General features: G+C 43.1%; 1 protein-coding gene across 5 annotated transcripts in view; it reads left to right on the forward strand.

Moving 5' to 3' along the window:
- The window catches only part of ARHGAP6 (Rho GTPase activating protein 6), a 502,460-nt gene that overhangs the window by 373,424 nt on the left and 107,877 nt on the right, over positions 1-21,159 (forward strand). Inside the window, exon 1 of one of the 5 annotated variants that reach the window (XM_036305308.1) lies at positions 7,418-7,673. The exons of the other annotated variants lie outside the window; for them this stretch is intronic. The gene's annotated coding sequence lies outside the window, so the exon portion shown is untranslated. Of the gene's footprint in view, positions 1-7,417; positions 7,674-21,159 lie in introns of those variants that run through there. 5 annotated transcript variants of the gene reach the window in all.

The following is a 21,159-nucleotide window of genomic DNA, read 5'->3' on the forward strand; positions in this document are numbered from 1 at the left end:
TCTGCAGCCTAATAACGTGGATGCATATATTTTTCTTTAAAACACATTGATTTCTCATTTGCTCCCCAAGTAAAGATTTAGATGAGTTAACTAGCAGCCTTTGATTGGAAGTGTGTAAGTTGCCTTTCCCACTTAGTTTGAAGTATTACAACAATTAGTGCCGATTTGAACGGCCTATTGAAAGAGTTTAATAAGATAAATTGTCTTAAACTGCAACTGAGAGGCTTATGTCAACAGCCCGCATTTTGGGCAACAGATTAGAGGTGATGAATATTTGGTGACACTCGAAATGAGCTCATTAAGGTAGTACATTAATTAAGTTTAATGTAATTTTTAGGGAGTTGTTTTTCTTTCCTGTAGAGAAGAACCTCAGTGAGAGGAGATGTTTGTAGTGTTAAGTGCAATCGAGGAACAAAATGTTGTAAAATGCAGTATTGAAATGAGAAAGTGGAATTCACTTTGGTGTTTTGTGTTGCTGTTGCCTCCTTCGTTTTGCCTATTGGTTTTCAGCATAGAGTTTTCCATCTCCTGCATATGATAGTCATCTATCCTTAAGGCTTGCTTTATTTCCTGCTGAGTTGTAAATATCTGATTTGGGATGGAGTTCTCCAGTTTGAGATCACATTTCTTCAGCACCCCTGCTGCCGATCATCTTGTTTGGTGAGCTTTGAATCTGCCCATATCTGAACAATGACTTGGTCTGCAGAGAGTTCACAGGACATCTCACCCAGAATGAGTGTCCTCTTACCTGAGTGTCCTTGTTGGGTGAAACCTCCAACATCCATCCTTGTAACTCAGCTCTCCTCAGGATGTGGGTAGAAGGAGCAGCCTATGAAGTAAATGCCATCCAGTGCAGTAGATCAGAACCAGTGACGTCATTTCCGCATATCTCCATGAGAACCAGAAGAGGATGCTCTTTTCTGGGTCTGCCCTTCCTGACATATACAATGAGATGTGAGTTTCTCTCTCTACCCCTGAAGCTATTTCTCCAAATATAATAATAGACCCGATTCTATGAGGATTGAGATTTATTGAAAATTTGAGGGACCCATAAAAAAGCACCCCTAAGGGCCATTTGTTCTATTGCTGCTTGAAAGTCCTTTTTTGTCAGTTGATGTCACCCATGGGGCCTCCCTCTCCCACACATATTGTAGACCTCAATGTTTGTTTCCTCTGTCTATCCCCTTCCTATCTGTGCTGCACCACTCTGCCTCCATCTTTCCTAAAACACCCCTTTCATCATGTTACACCTCTGCTCAAAAACTTAGGGTACAGCCCAGCCAGGTGTGGCGCAGCGGTTGAGCGTTGACCTATGAACCAGGAAGTCACATTTCGATTCCTGGTCAGGGCATGTCCCCGGGTTGCGGGCTTGATACCCAGTAGGGGATGTGCAGGAGGCAGATGATCAATGATTCTCTCTCATCATCGATGTTTTTCTCTCTCCCTCTCCCTTACTCTCTGAAATCAATAAAAAGACTTTTAGAAAAACAGAACAATATAAAAATGTTTATAAATTATTGAGCCTTTATATACCCGGTTGAATTTTAAGCACAATAACAATTTCCTTCAATGTGTGAAGAAATGTGAATCTGTCTATACTATCTTTAATATATATATATATATATATATATATATATATATATATATATATATATATCTATCCCTAACTGGTTTGGCTCAGTGGATAGAGCATCGGCCTGCGGACTGAAGGGTCCCAGGTTTGATTCCGGTCAAGGGCATGTGCCTTGGTTGCGGGCACATCCTCAGTAGGGAGTGTGCAGGAGGCAGCTGATCGATGTTTCTCTCTCATCGATGTTTCTAACTCTCTATCCCTTTCCCTTCTTCTCTGTAAAAAATCAATAAAATATAAATATATATATAATATATATAATACACACACATATGTATGTATGTGTGTGTATATATATATATATATATATATATACATATATATTTTTTAAGAAAACTTAGGGTGCATATTCCTACTTGTAAAGGATATGACATTCAGGAGCGTTTCTAAAATGCCTGCTCCTCCTTCCTGAAAACAAGCTCCAGTTCCTCCCTTTCCTCTCAGAGGTAATTGCTTTCCGTTCTGTTTCCCGCTGCTGTCCTGCCTCTGTTCGTGCACATTTGTGCATTGATTCCATAAGGGCTTTGGACCCTCCGCTGCCCTCCGTTCATTGATTTCTCCCCCTTGCAGAGAGGCCTTCCGGTCTGTCTCATACTCACTTTGCACACGCGTCCTCCAAAGGACTCATTAGAGAAAAGGTCACGGGCATGCTGTGATGGAGCCTAAGGATTTAACCCGTTGCATTTGGAAGCAGACTGCCTGGATTTGAACTTCTTCTTCCCTAGTTGTGTGGCTTTCGGCAGATTATCTAAGCTCCCTTTGTCTTAGTTTTCTTGTCTGCAAAATGAGGATCATCTTAGTACCTGCCTCCTCCAGTATAGCAACTATTCATGGAGGCAGTAAGCACTAACTAAATATTAGATGTTGTTTTTTATGTCTTTGACTAGTTCAGATTTGTGGCCTTAAGTAACTTTTCAGCTACCTAATACTTTGCTTTTTTAAAAAATATTGATTGGTTGCCTTCTTTTATTTTTTAAATATATTTTATTGCTTTTTTACAGAGAGGAAGGGAGAGGGATAGAGAGTTAGAAACATCCATGAGAGAGAAACATCGATCAGCTGCCTCCTGCACACCCTCCACTGGGGATGTGCCCGCAACTAAGGTACATGCCCTTGACTGGAATCAAACCTGGGACCCTTCAGTCCACAGGCCGATGCTCTATCCACTGAGCCAAACCGGTCAGGGCCCTAATACTTTGCTTTGATGGTAGATTTTTAGATCTAAATGATCTAAAAGTTACTTTCCCTGCAAATATGTCACAGTAGCAGCAGGAGGGTGCTAAAACTTAGTCCAAGGTCAAGTGCTAGGGTCGGGAGAGGACAGAGAATTACGGTTAAGAAAGCAAATGACAGCCCTGGCCGGTGTGGCTAGTTCGGTTAAGTGTTGTCCCATGCACATAAAGGTTGCTGGCTCAGTTCCAAGTCAGGGCACATGCCTGGGTTGTGGGCTCAATCCCCGGTAGGGGGCATGCAGGAGGCAGCTGATCTATGTTCGCGCTTGCATCGATGTTTTTCTCTCTTTCCCTCTCCCTTTTTCTCTCTCTCTCTAAAAATCAATGAAAATGTTTTTAAAAAAGAAAGCAAATGAGACCAACAAGGGAATACAGAATATTTCTTCTGTGCTTACACTTGTGACCTTTCCTCTTGAAGTTCTAAGCATCCAAAGCTTGAGTGTGGCAATTAAACAAAAAGATACCACATTTCTAGTGTGTTCTTTGGGGTAGCTGAAGGATTGAAACACCCTTTACAATGAGTATATCTTATGTACAGTCAAAAAAATATTAAGACCTTAAGTGCCACTTCTATGGGACTGGCCAAAAGAAGTTGATTGGACCAACAAAAGGTGTGTCCGTGGTGAATGCAGTCTAAATGAAATGTCTCTGTGCCAATTCTTCAGAGTAAGCCATGATTCTAAAACGTAAGAGCATCGCCTGTTTCTAAATATGACACCCTGAAAGATGTCATTAAACATGTATTTATCTTCTTGTTCCTAAAAGACTTCCTACATGTTCTGCAAAGTGAGTTATAAAGAGGAGTTTTTTTCTTAAATATATTTTTATTGATTTCAGAGAGGAAGATGAAAACATCCATGATGAGAGAGAATCATGGATCGGCTGCCTCCTGCACGCCCCCTACTGGGGATCCAGCCTGCAACCCAGGCATGTGCCCTTAACCGGGAATCGAACACATGACCTCCGGGTTCATAGGTCGACGCTCAACCCCTGAGCCACGCCCACGGCTGGGCTAAAGAATAGTTTTTATCTCACCATCCAGTTGATCAGGCATTCTCTTTCCCTGTGAACCGTGGAAAGTGAAGGAATGAGCTGCTATGTGGTTCAGTGGGGGGAAATAGAGGAGAGGTTCTAGGCGCAGCCGTGGGCAAACTACGGCCCGCAGGACAGATCCGGCCCGTTTGAAATGAATAAAACTATTGAAAAAAAAGACCGTACCCTTTTATGTAATGATGTTTACTTTGAATTTATATTAGTTCACACAAACACTCCATCCATGCTTTTGTTCCGGCCCTCCGGTCCAGTTTAAGAACCCATTGTGGCCCTCGAGTCAAAAAGTTTGCCCACCCCTGGGCTAGGGGCTAGGGCTCCAGGTTCAGACTGTTTAGATTTGTTATCTGTGGATACAAAGGACGTTAAGGAAGGTGAGGTCAGCTGCTATATCACGTCCATCCCAAAATCTCACCATACAAGTTTATTTCTTACTCATATTGTCATGATTGGTGGGACAGTGTGCTCCAGTGACAAACAGAAATAATGCAGAATAAGAATCAAGAAAAAGGTACAGTGAGTGACTAATGTCGATTCTGAGACTGGACATTGTTGCCTGGTATCCTTGGCTGATGAAGAGTTAAATAGATAAAAGATGACTGTTGTGTTGTTGGCATTTTTTCCTGGTTATCAAAAATTCTTCCACAGATCGGACCTTCTAATAGTTCTTTCTAAGGCTATTTGGGTGACTTGTTGGCCTCTTATTGGTTCTATTTGAGATGATATTTGAATTTTAAAGATTCCTTATCTTCGCCCTTTGTTTTTCCGGATTGAATGCATTTTTTCCAAAGAATCCCAAAGATACACAACATCTTTATTATTTCTGCATTTCCTTGTGAGGCCTGACTTCATTCCACTCATAAAACTGACTAGGAATTTCACAAGATATTGTCTCTTGAGGTTATTTGAGATTGTTCACTTAAAGAAGTAGTCATCATCTGAATTGAGTACATATTTGTAGTTTCAAAATAGACATTGGGATGTTAAGCATAGCATGGGAAATATAGTCAATAATATTGTAAATAGAGACCATTATAAACTTTTGAACAATAATAGATACAGAGGCAGAGCTGCCTCAAACAGATTGTCAAACTGCAGCGGGAAGGCCGGGGAGGGTTGGGGGGCAGGAGGGAGGGGGGAAGAGATCAACCGAAGGACTTGTATGCATGCATATAAGCAGAACCAATGGACATAAGACACTGGGGGCTAGGGGAGGCTAGGGGACTGTCAAGGGCGGGGGGGAAAAAAGGACACATATGTAATACCCTTTGTAATACTTTAAGCAATAATAAAAAAAATAATATTGTAATAACTATATATGGTGCCAGTTGGGTACTGGAAATATCAGAGGGAACACTTTGTAAAGTATATGATTGTCGCCCGGCAGGCATGGTTCAGTGGTTGAGTGTCGACAATGGTTTTCTCTCATCATTGATGTTTCTATCTCTTCTTCTCCATTCCTCTCTGAAATCAATAAAAATATTTTTGAGAAAGTATATGATTGTTCTAACCACTCTGTTGTACACCTGAAACTAATACAAAATAATATTGAATGTAAAAGCAAAAAAAGAGAAAAAATAGTCACCTTCTTATGAAACATTAATTGACCTGAGAATATATGTCTCCATCAAATCATTGATTTGCCAGTCTTACTTAGGTAATCATTCTTATTCAATCACTGTATCTATTTCCCATTAGACCCTTATGACATGGCCCCAACTAGGGCTCACTTTGGGCTATGGCTCTGTCTTCCAGTTCATGCGTAAGCCTCATAGTTGTTGGGACCATGGCTGCATTACAAGCTGTGGATCTTTGGGCAAGTTACTTAACCTCTCTAAGCTTCTGTTTCCTTATCTGTAATGATGGGGATAATAACGTAACCTACTTTTAATAATTATTTTAGTGGTTAAATGAATCAATGCCCATAAGATGCTCAGAACACTGTCTGACACTTTGTAAGTACTCAATGAATACTGCATGTACATTTCATCTATTCGTGCACTAAAAGATCATTTGCTTAACAATGACAAATGAACTGCATACTTATCAATTTCATGTGAAATATTATATTAAGTCACCTTAAAAAATAGGTCTATATTCCATTAATGAGTATCCATATTATATGAACCATATTCACTATCTGCTGTAATCATGACTATTTTCAACATCCAGATTTTGGGGGTAGTAGAAGTAGAGGTATATGTAGTAACAGTAAATGTTTAGTTGAATTTCTTTTTTCTTTTTCTTTTTCTTTAAATATATTTTTATTGATTTCAGAGAGGAAGGGAGAGGGAGAGAAAGACAGAAACATCAATGATGAGAGAGAATCATTGATCGGCTGCCTCCTGCACACCCCCTACTGGGGATGAAGCCCACAACCCAGGCATGTGCCCTGACCGGGAATCAAACCCCAGACTTTTCAGTTCACAGGCTGACGCTCTATCCACTAAGCAAAACTGGCTAGGGTGTAGTCTGAATTTTTTGAAGTGTAATTATTATAGTAAAGAAAATCATCTGATGTATTTTATTGTGTTTAAATTCCTTCTTCTTGCTAAATAAATACTAGCAGCAAGAGGAGCTGTGTGTGGCTTCCATCAAGTGATGATTAACCTTGCAGAATCCTAGTAAAAACAACACAGAGTCCCTAAATTGGGAGTCAGTAAGATCTTCCACGAAATCATTTCTCAGTTTGTCAATTATAACTGCAGTGATTCTTTTGCTGGAATTCACTTCAGACCACAAACTATAACTTCAGATCAACTGGAAAACAAAGTTGTCTTTTTGACTTGTTTTGGTTCGGTGACATGTGGAATTCATGGAGATCAAGGTCATTGGTGATCGGGAGATGTTTTTAATCTTTCCTTTTCTCTCTGCTCTTCATGGATCTCTCCCTCCACCCTTACCCCTACCTGCACACTTTTAAACATGGCCTTGTGGTTGTATTCACGCTGACCTCCACACCCTCTGCTCAGGAAGTGAACAACTCCTCAAGGGCTGTTGTCCCACAAGGAGCAGAAAATTCAGAGCATGTGTTGTGTTTCGGTATAAAATAGAACGAGACCTTTTTGTTTTTGTGATGTTTTTTACTAGTGTTAGAAAAATGAAGAAGTCAGAGGTTTTAAAATACATTTAAGTATCAAGAATGTGTCCTTAACAAAGAACTCACCCTGTGTGCTCTGTCCTGCTCTCAGGGGTTTTACCCGAGGTTCCCAACATTCTTTGGTTGATTCCTTATAAGGACAGTTTGCACAGTTACAATCCAATTACCATTTGCAAATCCCTGTGGAAAGGGGAACTTTGTTTTTTTAATAGAGGAATCCTTTCCTAACTCCAGAATATCGCTTCTAAATAGTCTTATTCAAATAGAAGGCAGGAAGTCCACTTTCAATTTCTCTGTGTGCTCTCCCCCCCCCCCAACACTATTTCTTACACACACACATACACACACACTCACACACACACTCTCTCTCAGTGACACAGCCTGCCTCTGTCTGAAGGGACAAGAACTTTTCAATGGTCTGATGACAAGATTGCATGTTGGGGTCCCAGGATTCACAGTAGACGAGGTCTCTGGCAACGAAAGGTATCGTGGGAGTCACAGCTATGCCAGCTGGGCCATTTCTCAGACACTTGATATAATCTGCCATTTCAGGATGCGTTTTTCACCAAAACAATTTTTAAACAGACTCAAATTCCTCCTCCAAGTCTAGTTCAGCTCAGTGAGAGAGGACAGCAACGACACAGCTGAGTAGAGTCCATGGGTAAGTCATGTAAATAGCTCTGCTTGTACTTTTTTTCAAGAGATTATTGTGATAAAATGTTGTGATTCTTCCCCATCTATCTTATGATTTTGAAGAAATGCAGATTGAGCAGCATCTGAGATGTGTGACAGCTAAGTGCTGGGTGTGCCAATGCAGATTTACGAGAACATTCTTTGTAGATTGATTAATAACATTGAAATGAGCAAACTTGAGCAGGAAGGAGCATGTCATGCTTGAAATGGAATAGCAGAATGGGGCTGATTTTTGCAAAAGATTCACACTGGCTGTTTGAGGTCTGAAAGGGTACGATGGCTTATCTTCCCCTCTGGACTTACATTTTAGTTGCTGTGGCTCTGATAACTATGGGCTTTGGAGAACAACTTAGATATCATATCAGGTAAGACTACTCATAAATCTAGTGTGATCTGTTTTACAAAAGAGGAAAACCTTAAGCCTCTGGATTTGTAGACATTGTCTGGCTTACCTAATTTTAAGGTGTTGTCTCCTGATGAAAATATGGGGATAATAATTATAACACATTCCTTAGAGTCCTTCTAAGAATTAAACGAGTGAATACAAATAAAGGGCTTAGAACAGTAACTAGTAGAGAGTGGGCCATCTGTAAATGTTAGCAGTATCTTTGAGGTCTAATCCATTTCTGGAGGGCTGTCATTCTGATTTCAGTGAACTCACTGTAATTACAGTAAGACAAGCAAAACCTTCAGCTTGTCTGTCATTGAGAAGTTTCTAATTCTTTCTTTTAAATATATATTATTGATTTTTTACATAGAAGAAGGAAGAGGGATAGAGAGAAACATCGATGAGAGAGAAACATCGATCAGCTGCCTCCTGCACACCTCCCACTGGGGATGTACCCACAACCAAGGTACATGCCCTTGACCGGAATCAAACCTGAGACCTTTCAGTCCGTAGGCCGACGCTCGATCCACTGAGCCAAACCAGTTAGGATATAATTCTTGCAAGTGTTTCCATTTTCCACACCCCTTAGATTTGTGCAGGCTGCTTTACCTCTTCCCCATCCAACATGCAAGTGAAGCTTAACACTCAGGATTAAATTGGTGGCTGCTACACAAGCCCACACAATTCAACTAGGGATACACAGAAGTGAAATTGGCCTTTTGTTCTGACGTTTTTACCTTTGGGAATTTCCACTCTGTGGTTATGTCCCCTCCATGTGAATCACTGGAAAGATTCTTCCACTGGAAATAAGATGTGAGTGATGTTTGTTATTGTTGTTTAATGGTGTTAGCACAGCACTGGGTTTGACAATATTCATTTCTACTTCTTTGATTTATCAGTAATCCGGCCACTTTTATTTTACCCGAGCTTTTACATTCTTTCCAATATCCCCAAGTCTTACTATATTGTATGATTTTTTATAGGCTCTTTGGGATGTTGCCCAGAGAAACAAAATCTTAGGAGAGGAAGAAAGGGTTGATCTCACAAGACAAATCCTAATCATAGATGTTGAGCCTTTACTTTTAAGTCTAAGGATCAGCAAACTTTTTGTGTAAAAGATAAGATAGTAAATATTTTCAACTTTGAAGGCCAAGAAGTCTCTGCCAATTTCAACTCTGCTGTTGCAGCATGAAAGCAGTCAATGCCTAAATGAATGTGGCTATGTTGCAATAAAACTTTATCTATAAAAACAATTAGTAGGCAGAATTCAGCTCACACGCAGGAGTTTGCCAAACCCTGGCTTGTCGTCATTCCCCATTTCATCGATTAGGAAAGCAAAACATGGGGATGGAAAACAGCTTGGCTAGCAAGTGGCAGAACTAGGATTCAAACCCAGGCAGCCTAGCTTGCCAAACCTTGCCTTTACCCACTCCCCCAAGCTGCCCTTGTGTTCACTCATCCCTGCCTAGGATGCTCATCTCCTGAAATCTGCAGGGCTCATTCCCTCCCCTCCACAAGGATTGGCTCAAATATCATATTCTCAGTAAGGATTCCCTGGAAATCCTCCCACACTCCTGGTTCCCCTCACTCCACTGTACCTCCTTCTTTTCTCGGGGGGTTATCACCTTGTACTTACTAGGTAATTTACTCTTCTAATATGTTTGTTTCTTATCATGTTCCTCCACCAGCCTGGAAACTCTATGAGGGCAGGACTCTTTGCTTTGTTTTGAATTTTTATTGATTTTTATAGGAGAGAGAGAGAAACATTGATGTGAGAGTTAAACATCAATCAGCTGCCTCCTGCATGCACCCTACCGGAGATCAAGCCTGCAACCCAGGCATGTGCCCTGGCCCAGAATCAAACCAGCAATCTTTTGGTGCACGGGATGATGCTCAACCACTGAGCCACACTGGCCAGGGCCAGGGCTCTTTGTTTTGTCCACGAAGACTTCTCCAGGACCTAGAACAGTGATTGGCCTATAGCAGGTGCTCTTTCAGCATTTGTTGAATGAATGCGTAGTGCTTTTACATCATGCTACTGTAACATATGTTGACTCTTCATGTAGCAATAAATAACTAATATACCAAGGCAAAAGGTAAAATATGGACTGCCATACCTACCAACTGTTGAGAATTTTTTTAAAAATGTCTGCTTAAAAAAACAGACCAGAATAGATACACAAAAGGTAACAGTTACGCAGGATATATGTGTTAAAGCTTCTTAAAGATCTGATGAGAAGAAGTGGCTTAAGAATCAAGAAAGGAAGAATTAGCTAAAGTTATTCTGTTGCGTTCAGGAAGGAATAACCTCTTTTAAGAGTCTAAACAGGGGTGTGACTGCTACCCGGATACCCTCGGCTTTGCCCAGACCCCATGAAAAGGGGAGTGCCTTCTCATTGGCAACGTGTTCATTTTGGAGAACTCGGCAGCCCTTCAGAAGTGTCGATTGCGAGCCTGGTATTGAAACTTACGCCATGCATCGGCACCACATTGTCATTATCTGGGAACCTTGGCTGTGCTAATTAGCCATCAATGACAGTTGGCCACAGTAGAAAACAGTTGAAAGAAATTCAGCCCCTGGCATGGTTGAGCTAAATGGCATGCCATTTTCAGGCCTTAAGTTACTGATCTGTTCTTCTGCTTCTCACCCATATGGAACCACAATTTAGCAGCTGACTTATAAGCACCTAAAAAAGACATCTTACACACAGTGGAGTCACTTAATGATGAATAATTCAACACACACTTCTGAAGGGTTGTTGGTGTCACTAAAACTGCCAGGTTTAAATGGGGGATGCAAATGTAGAGTAATGACGATTAATATTCATTGTAACTGAAATGACCATGTCTTCAGGGCTTGCTGGGAACTCATAAGCACTCTACAGGAAATTCACTTGCATGGTCTCCCGTGATCACTACAAACCTGAAAGTTGTGTTGTTCTTTGCTCCATCTCATTGATGAGGAAACTGAGGCTCAGAGATATTCTGAATCTATTTAAACCCAAGTCCTCACCATCATACCAGTGGGTCTCAACCTTCATTGTGCAAAAATAAGAGTCATCTAGCAATGCTGGCTTTTGATAAAGGTGCTTAAGCTCTGTTTCTTACAACCCTGATTTTATACATCTGCCTTAGAGCCCAGAAACCTGTATATTTAAGAAGTATCATCTACCCAGGGAATTCTACAGCCCTAGGTCCGCAGGCCTTATTCTGAGCAGCCCTGCCTCAGGCCTGGCTGGCTTCCTTGACCTTGGAAAGTTTACAGTCAGTTGAGGTTAAAGAGATGCTGCAATTAGAGACTAGACTCAAGGACATAAGAAAACATTGTGGGAGAGACCAAAACCAAAATTATTTTAATCAATTTTAGTTCATGGGAAAATCAATTTGGAAAGATGCAATTCGACCCCTCTGAATAAATCACAGATATTAGGTTGTTGATTTCTTTTTTCGTTTGTCTTTTGCTTCTTTTTTTCTGAATATGGAGACATACACTTCTGGTGGGAAGAAAACCTCTTTAGTTAATACTTCTGATGAGTTGTTCTCCAGTTAATGTAGAGTCTATCATATTGAGACCTTTCATTCAGTTTTACTTGTATGATTGCTTATTTACATTCCTAGAGGCCCGGTACACAGATTCATGCGTGGGTGGGGTCCCTCAGCCTGGCCTGCACCCTCTCGCAATCCGGGGCCCCTCAGGGGATATTGGAGAGCCAGTTGCGGCCTGATCCCCGCAGGCCAGGCCAAGGGACCCTGCTGGTGCATGAATCTGAGGGATGTAGCAGTGCCAAAGCAGCAGGCAGCTGGGGGGGAGCCCCAGCCAGGGCAGGTGCAGCTCCCCTCCGCTCATCCCGGCCCCACTACGTCTGCCGCCACCACCACCAGTAGCGCTGCCACGAGGCAGGAGAGGCTCCAGCCGTGAGCCCGGCTTCTGGCTGAGTGGTGCTCCCACTGCGGGAGCGCACTGACCACCAGGGGGCAGCTCCTGCATTGAGCGTTGGCCCCTGGTGGTCAGTGTGCTTCATAGCGACCAGTCGAGCAGTCATTCCGGTTGTTTCGGTCATTCCGGTCATTCGGTTGTAATGGTCCCTTAGGCTTTTATATATAGACTAGAGGCCCGGTGCACAAAAATTTGTGCACTCAGGGGGGAGGAAGGGTCCCTCAGCCCGGCCTGTGCCCTCTCCCAGTCTGGGACCCCTCGAGAGATAATGACCTGCTGGCTTAGGCCTGCTCCCGGGTGGCAGAGGGCAGGCCCAATTCCTGGGTGCAGCCCCTGGTCAGGCTCAGAGCAGGGCTGATTGGGGAGTTGGGGCGCCGCCCCCTGTCATGCACAGAGCAGGGCGGATTGTGAGGTTGCGATGCCACCCTCAGTCACGCTCAGGGTAGGGCCGATTGGGGGGTTGGGGCATCGCCCCCTGTCACACTCAAGGCAAGGTCGATGGGGAGATTGCAGCACCACCCCCTGTCACACACAGAGCAGGGCCAATCAGGGGGTTGGGGCGCTGCCCCCTGTCATGCACAGAGCAGGGCCCATCAGGGGGTTGGGGAGCTCCCCCCTGTCACTCACAGAGTAGGGCCGATAGGGGAGTTGGGGCACTGCCCCCTGTCACACACAGAGCAGGGCGGATCAGGGGGTTGGGGCACCGCCACTGTTACACTCAGGGCAGGGCCGATGGGGAGGTTATGGCTCTACCCCGTCACACACAGATCAGGGCCAATCAGGGGGTTGGGGCGCTGTCCCCTGTCACACACAGAGCAGGGCCAATCAGGGGGTTGGGGTGCCACACCCTGTCACACACAGAGCCACAGGGCGATCAGGGGGTTGGGGAGCTCCCCCCTATTAGGCACAGAGCAGAGCTGATCAGGGGGTTGGGGCACCTTCCCCTGTCACGAACAGAGCAGGGCGGATAGGGAGGTTGTGGCCCTGCCCCCTGTCACACACAGAGCCACAGGGCGATCAGGGGGTTTGGGCGCTGCCCCCTGTCACACTGATCCCGGTGACGGGAGGCCTCTCGGCTCCGCTGATCCCGGTGCTGGGAGGCATATTACCCTTTTACTATATAGAATAGAGGCCTGGTGCATGGGTGAGTGCCGGCTGGTTTGCCCTGAAGGGTGTCCTGGATCAGGGTGGGGGTTTCCACTGGGGTGCCTGGCCAGCCTGGGTGAGGTCATGATGGCTATTTGCAGCTGGTCACACACCCCCTTCAGGGTGGGGGTCCCCACTGGGGTGCCTGGCCAGTCTGGGTGAGGGGCTGAGGGCTGTTTTCAGGCTGGCGGGTGACTGAAGCTCCCAACCTGTCCTTTTTTTCTTTTTTTTCTTTTTTTTTTTAATTCTGGGCCAGCTTTAGCTCTGAGGCTTGGCTCCAGCTCTTAGGCCTCCGCTGCTGAAAGCAGGTTTCTGGCCTTTGTTTACCTTCTGTATTTGAAACAATATTGCGATCCTGCTGGCTGAAGCCCGGTGGACTAAAGCAGGTTTCTGGGGTTTTGTTTAGCTTCTATATTTGTAACATAGTTGCTTAGAGTTGCAGCTCAGAGGCCTGCAGCGGCAGGCAGGGAACGCTGGAGTCCTCCGTCACTGAAGCAAGCAAGCCTCATGTTAGTTTCAAGCTGCCTGGCTGCCGGCCGCCATCTTGGCTGGCAGTTAATTTGCATATTGCCCTGATTAGCCAATGGCAAGGGTAGTGGTCGTACACTAATTACCATGTTTCTCTTTTATTAGATAGGATATACAGAATAATACATGTATAATATACATAATAATGCATAATATACATAAGAATATATAGTGCATGCCTTTAATGGTAAACAAAACTCATACGTGGTTGTTAATATTTCCTGACACCATCATTTTAAGTGATTCTATGTAATTTGGGCCAGGGTTTCTCAACCTCTGCACTGTGGAAATTTGGGGCCAGATAGTTCTTTATTGTGGGGGGACTGTCCTATGCATTGTAAGATGTTGAGCAGAACCATGACCTCTACCCACTAGATGCCTGTAGCATCCTTCCCAGAGTCATTATAGTAAAAATTGTTTTCAGACATTGCCAAATGTTCCTTGAGGGGGCAAAATCACTCCCAAGAACCACTGTGCTATATCGTTTGGTATCGTATTGCTACCTTTTATTAGTGTAGTTTCATGGTTCCCCAGAATGAAAGGACATTTTTATCATTGTAAGAGCCCTTAGTCTATCCAGAAACATTGGGTCAGTTTCAACTTCACTTACATTTATGAAATTGAAACAAAGTTGAAATCATCCACTTTCAGTCTTTTAAAAAAATTCTATGACGACCACCCAAAAGACTGGATCCAGAGAGCCTTAAAATGAGTCATCGATTTATGAGATTAATAGTCACCAAAGAAAAATGCTGACCTGGAGCACGCATTTGGGAGTTGAGAAACAGCCAGAAACACAGTGCAGGCCATGCCAGTGGGCTTTGGCACTCTCTGGGTGCTTCTTTATTAACCCGTGGCCAAGGTCATGAAGGCGACGAGGCAGCATTGACCTTTGCATTCATGCCTTCCTGCTCATGCGAGGTCTGATGGGTGAGTGCGGGTGTCATGGATTCACTCTCCTCAGGTCTGATATTATTAAGTTTATTTTCTGCCCTCACATGCAGGCATTTGTTGGCTCATCACAGTCTGTTGCAAAAGACTGTTTCTTAGCATCTTTTTCCAATCCAGAAGACATTCTCCCTCATAGATGCAACATTGCATGGCTTGGTTAGTTTCCAGCTTCTTATTGAACTCGATGTACCTAATTCATTTAGTCCCTTGACAGACAAATATTTATTCAGCGACAATTAAGTACCAGATACTGCCTGAGATACTGGAAACACCAATGCAAATAAACCAGACAAGGTTCTTGCCCTCATGAATCTACCTGGTAAATATAGGTCATGACGCAGGGTCCTAGGCCTGGGGTTCTGGCACATGATAGTAGATGCTAAATAAACATGTGTAGGGTGCTCAATGACCCTAATATCTATATCAGGAGTCAACAAAACTATGGCCAGTGGGGCAAATTCAGCCTGCTGCCTGTTTTTGTTTGACCTGCAAGCTAAGAATGGTTTCTGCCTTTTTAAATGATTGAAGACAATCAAAGAATAACAATACATGTGACATGAAAAGTATATGAGATTTGAATTTTAGTGTCCAGGAGTAAAGTTTTATTGGAACTTTTATTTGCGTATGATTTATGGCCCCTGGTTTGCTTTATTGGCAGAGCTGAGTAGTTCCAACAGAGATGAGAATCTGATAGGAGGTCAAGACATACTTGTTGAAGTGTCTGGGAGTGTACCCTCTTCTCAACTCAATCCCCTTCACCCCCCAGCCTCCTCTTCTAATGCTCCCTCCTACTTCTCCTGTATTAATTTCCTATTGTTGACACAATAAGTTAACACAAACTTAAACCATCACAGGTTTAATATCTTGCAGTTCTGGAGGTCAAAAGTCTGACATAGGTCTTACTGAGATAAAATCAAAGGCTGCATTCCTTCTGGAGGCTCTGTGGGGTGAATCTGTCCCTTACCTTTTCCAGCTTCTAGAGCAGCGGTTCTCCACCTGTGGGTCGCGACCCCTTTGGCGGTTGAACAACCCTTTCACAGGGGTCGCCTAAGACCATCCTGCATATCAGATATTTACATGACGATTCATAACAGTAGCAACATTACAGGTACGAAGTAGCAACGGAAGTAATTGGAACTGTATTAAGGGCCGGAATGTTGAGAACCACTGTTCTAGAAGGTGCCTTAATTTCTTTTCTCATGGCTCCTTCGTCCATGTTTAAGCCTAGCACTCATCTTAAAAATCTCTCTCTCTCTCTCTCTCTCTCTCTCTCTCTCTCTCTCTCTCTCTCTCTCTCTCTCACACACACACACACACACACACACACACACACACATGCACACGCACGCACGCGCACGCACGCACACGCACACACACACACACACACACACACACCTGCTTCTCTTATCACATTTTCTTCTCTGACTCTACCAAACCTGCCTTTCTCTTATAAGGGCTCTTGTGATTAGCTTGCATTCATCTGAATAATCCCGAATAGTCTTCCTGTCTCAGGATCCATTCCCTCAATCATATCTACAAAGATCTTTTTGCTAGGGAAGGTAGCATGTTCGAAGGTTGTGGGGATTAGGACTGGTCCATTTGGGGAACAGGGAGTATTGTTCTGTCTGCCAGATCTCCTATCCGGTAAATCCATGCTGTACTTTTCTCTACCTCTGCAGAACAAAAGGCAGGCTGAAGGGCGTCTCTCAAGCTCGCAACCACCAGCCAGGATATGGTAGTGGCTAAGAGGATAGGCTTTAGATTCTGAATGTCAGGTTCAAAACATTTTTGTTGTTGAGGGAATGAATAAGGATGATGTCATTACTACATTTGTTCAATAAAAGAAAGCAAGACATGCTACTCCTGGTTGGGTTAAAGTGAACCTTTTCTTTCAAAATGTAGCATCTTGACCATATGATTATCATAGAAATAACCTTATTTCTTTTTTTCTTTTTTTTTAATATTTTATCGATTTTTTACAGAGAAGAGGGGAGAGGGATATAGAGAGTTAGAAACATCAACGAGAGAGAAACATTGATCAGCTGCCTCCTGCGCACCCCCTACTGGGGATGTGCCCACACCCAAGGTACATGCCCTTGACCGGAATCGAACCTGGGACCCTTCAGTCTGTAGGCCAACGCTCTATCCACTGAGCCAAACTGGTCAGGGCAGAAATAACCTTATTTCTTGTGGTGAGTTTGCACCTTTCTTCGGTGGTGGAGAATTTCTTAAATATTTTTGGAACAGCAGACTTACTACAAACAAACTGACCAATGGGGTGGAACCTCAAACCTGAATCCGATCAACCCTGCAATTTGGTGGTTCTCAATCCTGGCTGCCTGGGACCATCAGTCGGGAAACTAAAACATATGGATGCCCAACTGCATCCCTGAAAACGGAATCAGAACGTCTGGATTATTAGTCTATTCTTTTTGAATATATTTGACCATTTTCATAGATAAAGACAAGTATACTTGGAGCAGATAAACAGTGTGCCCCTTGGAAATCTCAGAAGAGGCAACTGAGGAGATGTGAAACTTCATGGATTTGCTCAATGACTCTCCCAGTACCCATCGATGTAGTTCCCATGGGAGCCATGTCTGCAGACTACATCCTCAGCTAGAGTAGCCTGAGTAGAGAGCTGATGAGGCCAAGGAAGAAACGGGCTTACTTTAGACCTCTATGTTCTCTGTTGTGAGCACCCCGCTTCAAACCCTGTGATAATTCCGATAGACTTTGGGGGAATGTTTTGAGGAAAGGCTCTTTAAACAAATGAATCTTCAAAGATGATGTGGATTGAAATTAGGAAGGTGAATGCAGTAGACCAAGTAACTCATTGTGAACCACTACTAAATCATCATATGTTTTCAAAGCAACAGAACTGTAGTTTTAAGACTTAATGTTTGCAGTGTTTTCTAGTGATTGTGTTGTGATGTTTACTTGACACTGTACTTAGCTCTGAATGAATATGGTTTTAGCCTGTGTGTTAATTGCGCTAATTCTATAATTTCCCAGTAATGGACCTAACATATTCTGGCTTTTAAAAACCTGTTGAAATTGCATGTACTTCATTTGAAAAAAAATCCTATTAAAATTCAGAGAGGTAGAAATATAGATCGGGAGCAATGAAAGAACTGGGACATAGAGGAAGATGCAGAGTATTTGATGTGCTCATTACTGTTGAGTGGCAGATAGAAGAATGAGATGCTGGAGAGTGGAGAGACAGAGGGCAGAGGGATGGAAGGTTGACAAACTGGAGCAGCCCATACAGACTCTTCCAGGTATATACAAATTCCTTAGCTTTTAGTTTTCAAGTTTGTGGTATATAATGGATTAGAAGACAACTTAGTCCACTACCTATAATCAAAACTGTAACTGAATTATATCATTGTTATTTAATACTAGAGGCCCGGTGCACAAATTCATGCACTGGTGGGGTCCCTTGGCCTGGCCAGCAATTGGGGCCTATCAGGGCCAGCCAGCCGGGGGGAAGGACCGCGGGAGGTTGGCTGACTGCAGGAGGTTGGCTGTGGGAGCACACTGATCACCAGGGGGCAGCTCCTATGTTGAGCGTCTGCCCCCTGGTGGTCAGTGTGTGTCACAGCTACCAGCCGGTCATCCGGTCGTCTGGTCATCTCTTTGTAATGGCTGCTTAGGCTTTTAAATATAGAGATGCTGCCCACTTGATCATAGGTACCTTTGGAGACACCTGTGAAGTCCCTCTTTGTTTATTATTCGATAACCTTCTCTCCTAGGAAAATTGTGGTTTTTTAGCCATGGGCTAAGCATGGGCTTAAGAACCAATTGGCTCTAGAGACAGTATTACCTTCTTTTTGAAATGACTCTTTCAGGGCCTAATGCAGTCATTTCTCTTTCTGGGATTTGCCTGTAGCCTTCTACTGAGCCATCAGCTGCTACAAGAACTAGTCTTAGGAGAAAATATACATTCAAGTCATTGCAAATAGACCAAGGTTTTTCTCTCTTTTTCAGTTCACCAAATGTGACTGCAGCCTGCCCACTGTGCCTAGACTTGCTCCTCTCCCCAGACTCACGCTCACATCATGCTCCCCGAGCCCCTCCTGAGCTCCTGTTCATTTTCATCATTATCCTCTGATGGAGATTCATACATGTGAAGACAAACAAAAAGCCCTCACTTCCTTTCACTCCTGCTCAGACATGGCCTTCTCTGCGGGGTCTTTCCTGGCCACTCTCTCTGAAGCTGTGCCTCCCTGTTTTCTGCTCACACTCATTGCCTCTTCCTGGCGTTCTGTTCCCTCCCTAGCAGTTATCATTCTTTAATACACTCTAGACCAGTGGTCGGCAAACTCATTAGTCGACAGAGCCAAATATCAACAGTACAACGATTGAAATTTCTTTAGAGAGCCACATTTTTTAAACTTAAACTGTATAGGTAGGTACATTGTTATTAACTTCATTAGGGGACTCCTAAGGCTTAGGAAGAGCCACACTCAAGGGGCCAAAGAGCCGCAGGTGGCTCGCGAGCCACAGTTTGCCGACCATGGCACTATACCCTTTACTTACTTTGTCTATTCTCTGTCCCTACTAAAGTATAGTATCTCCATTTTAAAAATAAATGAATACATAAATAAATGAAATCCCAAACAAAGAGGGAAAATATCAAAGCTTTAACATAGTGCCATTCACTCTTTGAAATGAACATTCAAAGCAGGGATTTGCTGCCGGGAGGGAACAAAGGTATTTTCATAGTTGCTGCTGCCGGTCTCTCTGTCTCCCTCCTTTAAGAGGAGTGATGAGGACAGTGAAGTCTTACGGGATCCCTAAGTGCTCTACACATCCACAGCAAAGCCTTGGCAGTGCCTGTCGGGGGCAGCACTGTTCCTTTGCTCTGGAACTTTTCTTGATTGTTGCTGGAAAAATCAGGCACCTCTTCAAAGCTATTGTGCCTCAGTTGACCTCTGTAATTCACAGAAGTCGTCTTAAGAAGTCGTCTTCAGAGGATTGTGAAGTATTGTTTCATAGGCCATCACTTTCTCAATGAACCAGGGGTAGAGCCATTCACTCCCAATGGACATCAGAGGTGTGTGTGCGCGCACAAATGTAGTCAGGATTGTGGGAGTCTTTGCTTTGATGCTTTTTTTTTTGAAATTTCAGAATAGGTTTTTATTTCATTCTGGTGTTTTGTTTTTGTTGTTATCCTACTGGAATATCCAAACTGTTGACTCTGTCCGCCATCTTGACCAGAACAGCTTTGATGTGAAGTAGTTTATCATTAAATGCCTCATGTCTCTAAAAATATGTGCAGTTCTTATTTATCACATCTCTGTACTTATTGTGACCAAAATACCTCATTAGAGTGCTATAAATAGAAAGTCAGAAGTTATAATTTAGCATAGAGTTTAAAGGCATAAGATGTTTTGACTTGAGTCCTGGTTGGTTCCAAATTTTGTAAGTTTTATGACCTGGAGGAATTTACTTAATCTCCCCAAGCCTCAATTTCATCTATAATATATTACATTTACATATACTATATATTTCTATAATATTAATATAATGTATAATAAGTACAGACAATGCCGGACTTAATAATAATTGGACTTAAGATTTTTCGACTTTATGATGGTGTTAAAGTAGAAACCATAATTCACTTTTTAAAGAATTTTCTGGGCTTTTTATGATTTGGTTTTGTTTTCTGTTTTTTATAAAAAATATATTTTTATTGATTTCAGAGAGGAAGGGAGAGGGAGAGAGAGAAACATCAATGATGAGAGAGAATAATTGATCAGCTGCCTTCTGTACACCCCCTACTGGGGATTGAGCCTGCAACCCAGGCATGTGCCCTTGACCAGAATTGAACGCGGGACCCTGAAGTCCACAGGTCGACACTCTATCGACTGAGCCAAACCGGCTAGGGCTCACATTTTGAATTTTGATTTTTTTCCTGGGCTACTGATATGTAGTGCATGGTGCTGGGTAGTGGCAGCCACCGCTCCCAGGCAGCCACGCGATCGGGAGGGTAAATAGCCGATACTTTACATTGTACTATGTTGCCAGTGTTTATGCATATTGTGCTTTGAGCATGTTTAAGGGAGGCTAGACAAAGCTATGCTGTTCAGTAGCTTAGGTGTATTAAATGCATCTTTAGCTTGTGATATTTTTCAACGTAAAATGAGTTTATTGGGATGTAACCCCATTGTACGTTCAGGAGCATCTGTATTTATTATAATGTATCACAAGTATATATTATATTTTATAAATATACTAGATTATATTTTTTAAAGGAAACTTTTTTTAATGATGACGTTTATTTTTATTTTTTAATATATTTTTTATTGATTTTTTACAGAGGGGAAGGGAGAGGAATAGAGAGTTAGAAACTTCGATGAGAGAGAAACATCGATAAGCTGCCTCCTGCACACCCCCTTCTCGGGATGTGCCCGCAACCAAGGTACATGCCCTTGACCGGAATCAAACCTGGGACCCTTCAGTCTGCAGGCCGATGCTCTGTCCACCGAGCCAAACCGG

Source organism: Myotis myotis, unplaced genomic scaffold (assembly GCF_014108235.1).
Source record: "Myotis myotis isolate mMyoMyo1 unplaced genomic scaffold, mMyoMyo1.p scaffold_m19_p_4, whole genome shotgun sequence".
NCBI lineage: Eukaryota > Metazoa > Chordata > Mammalia > Chiroptera > Vespertilionidae > Myotis > Myotis myotis.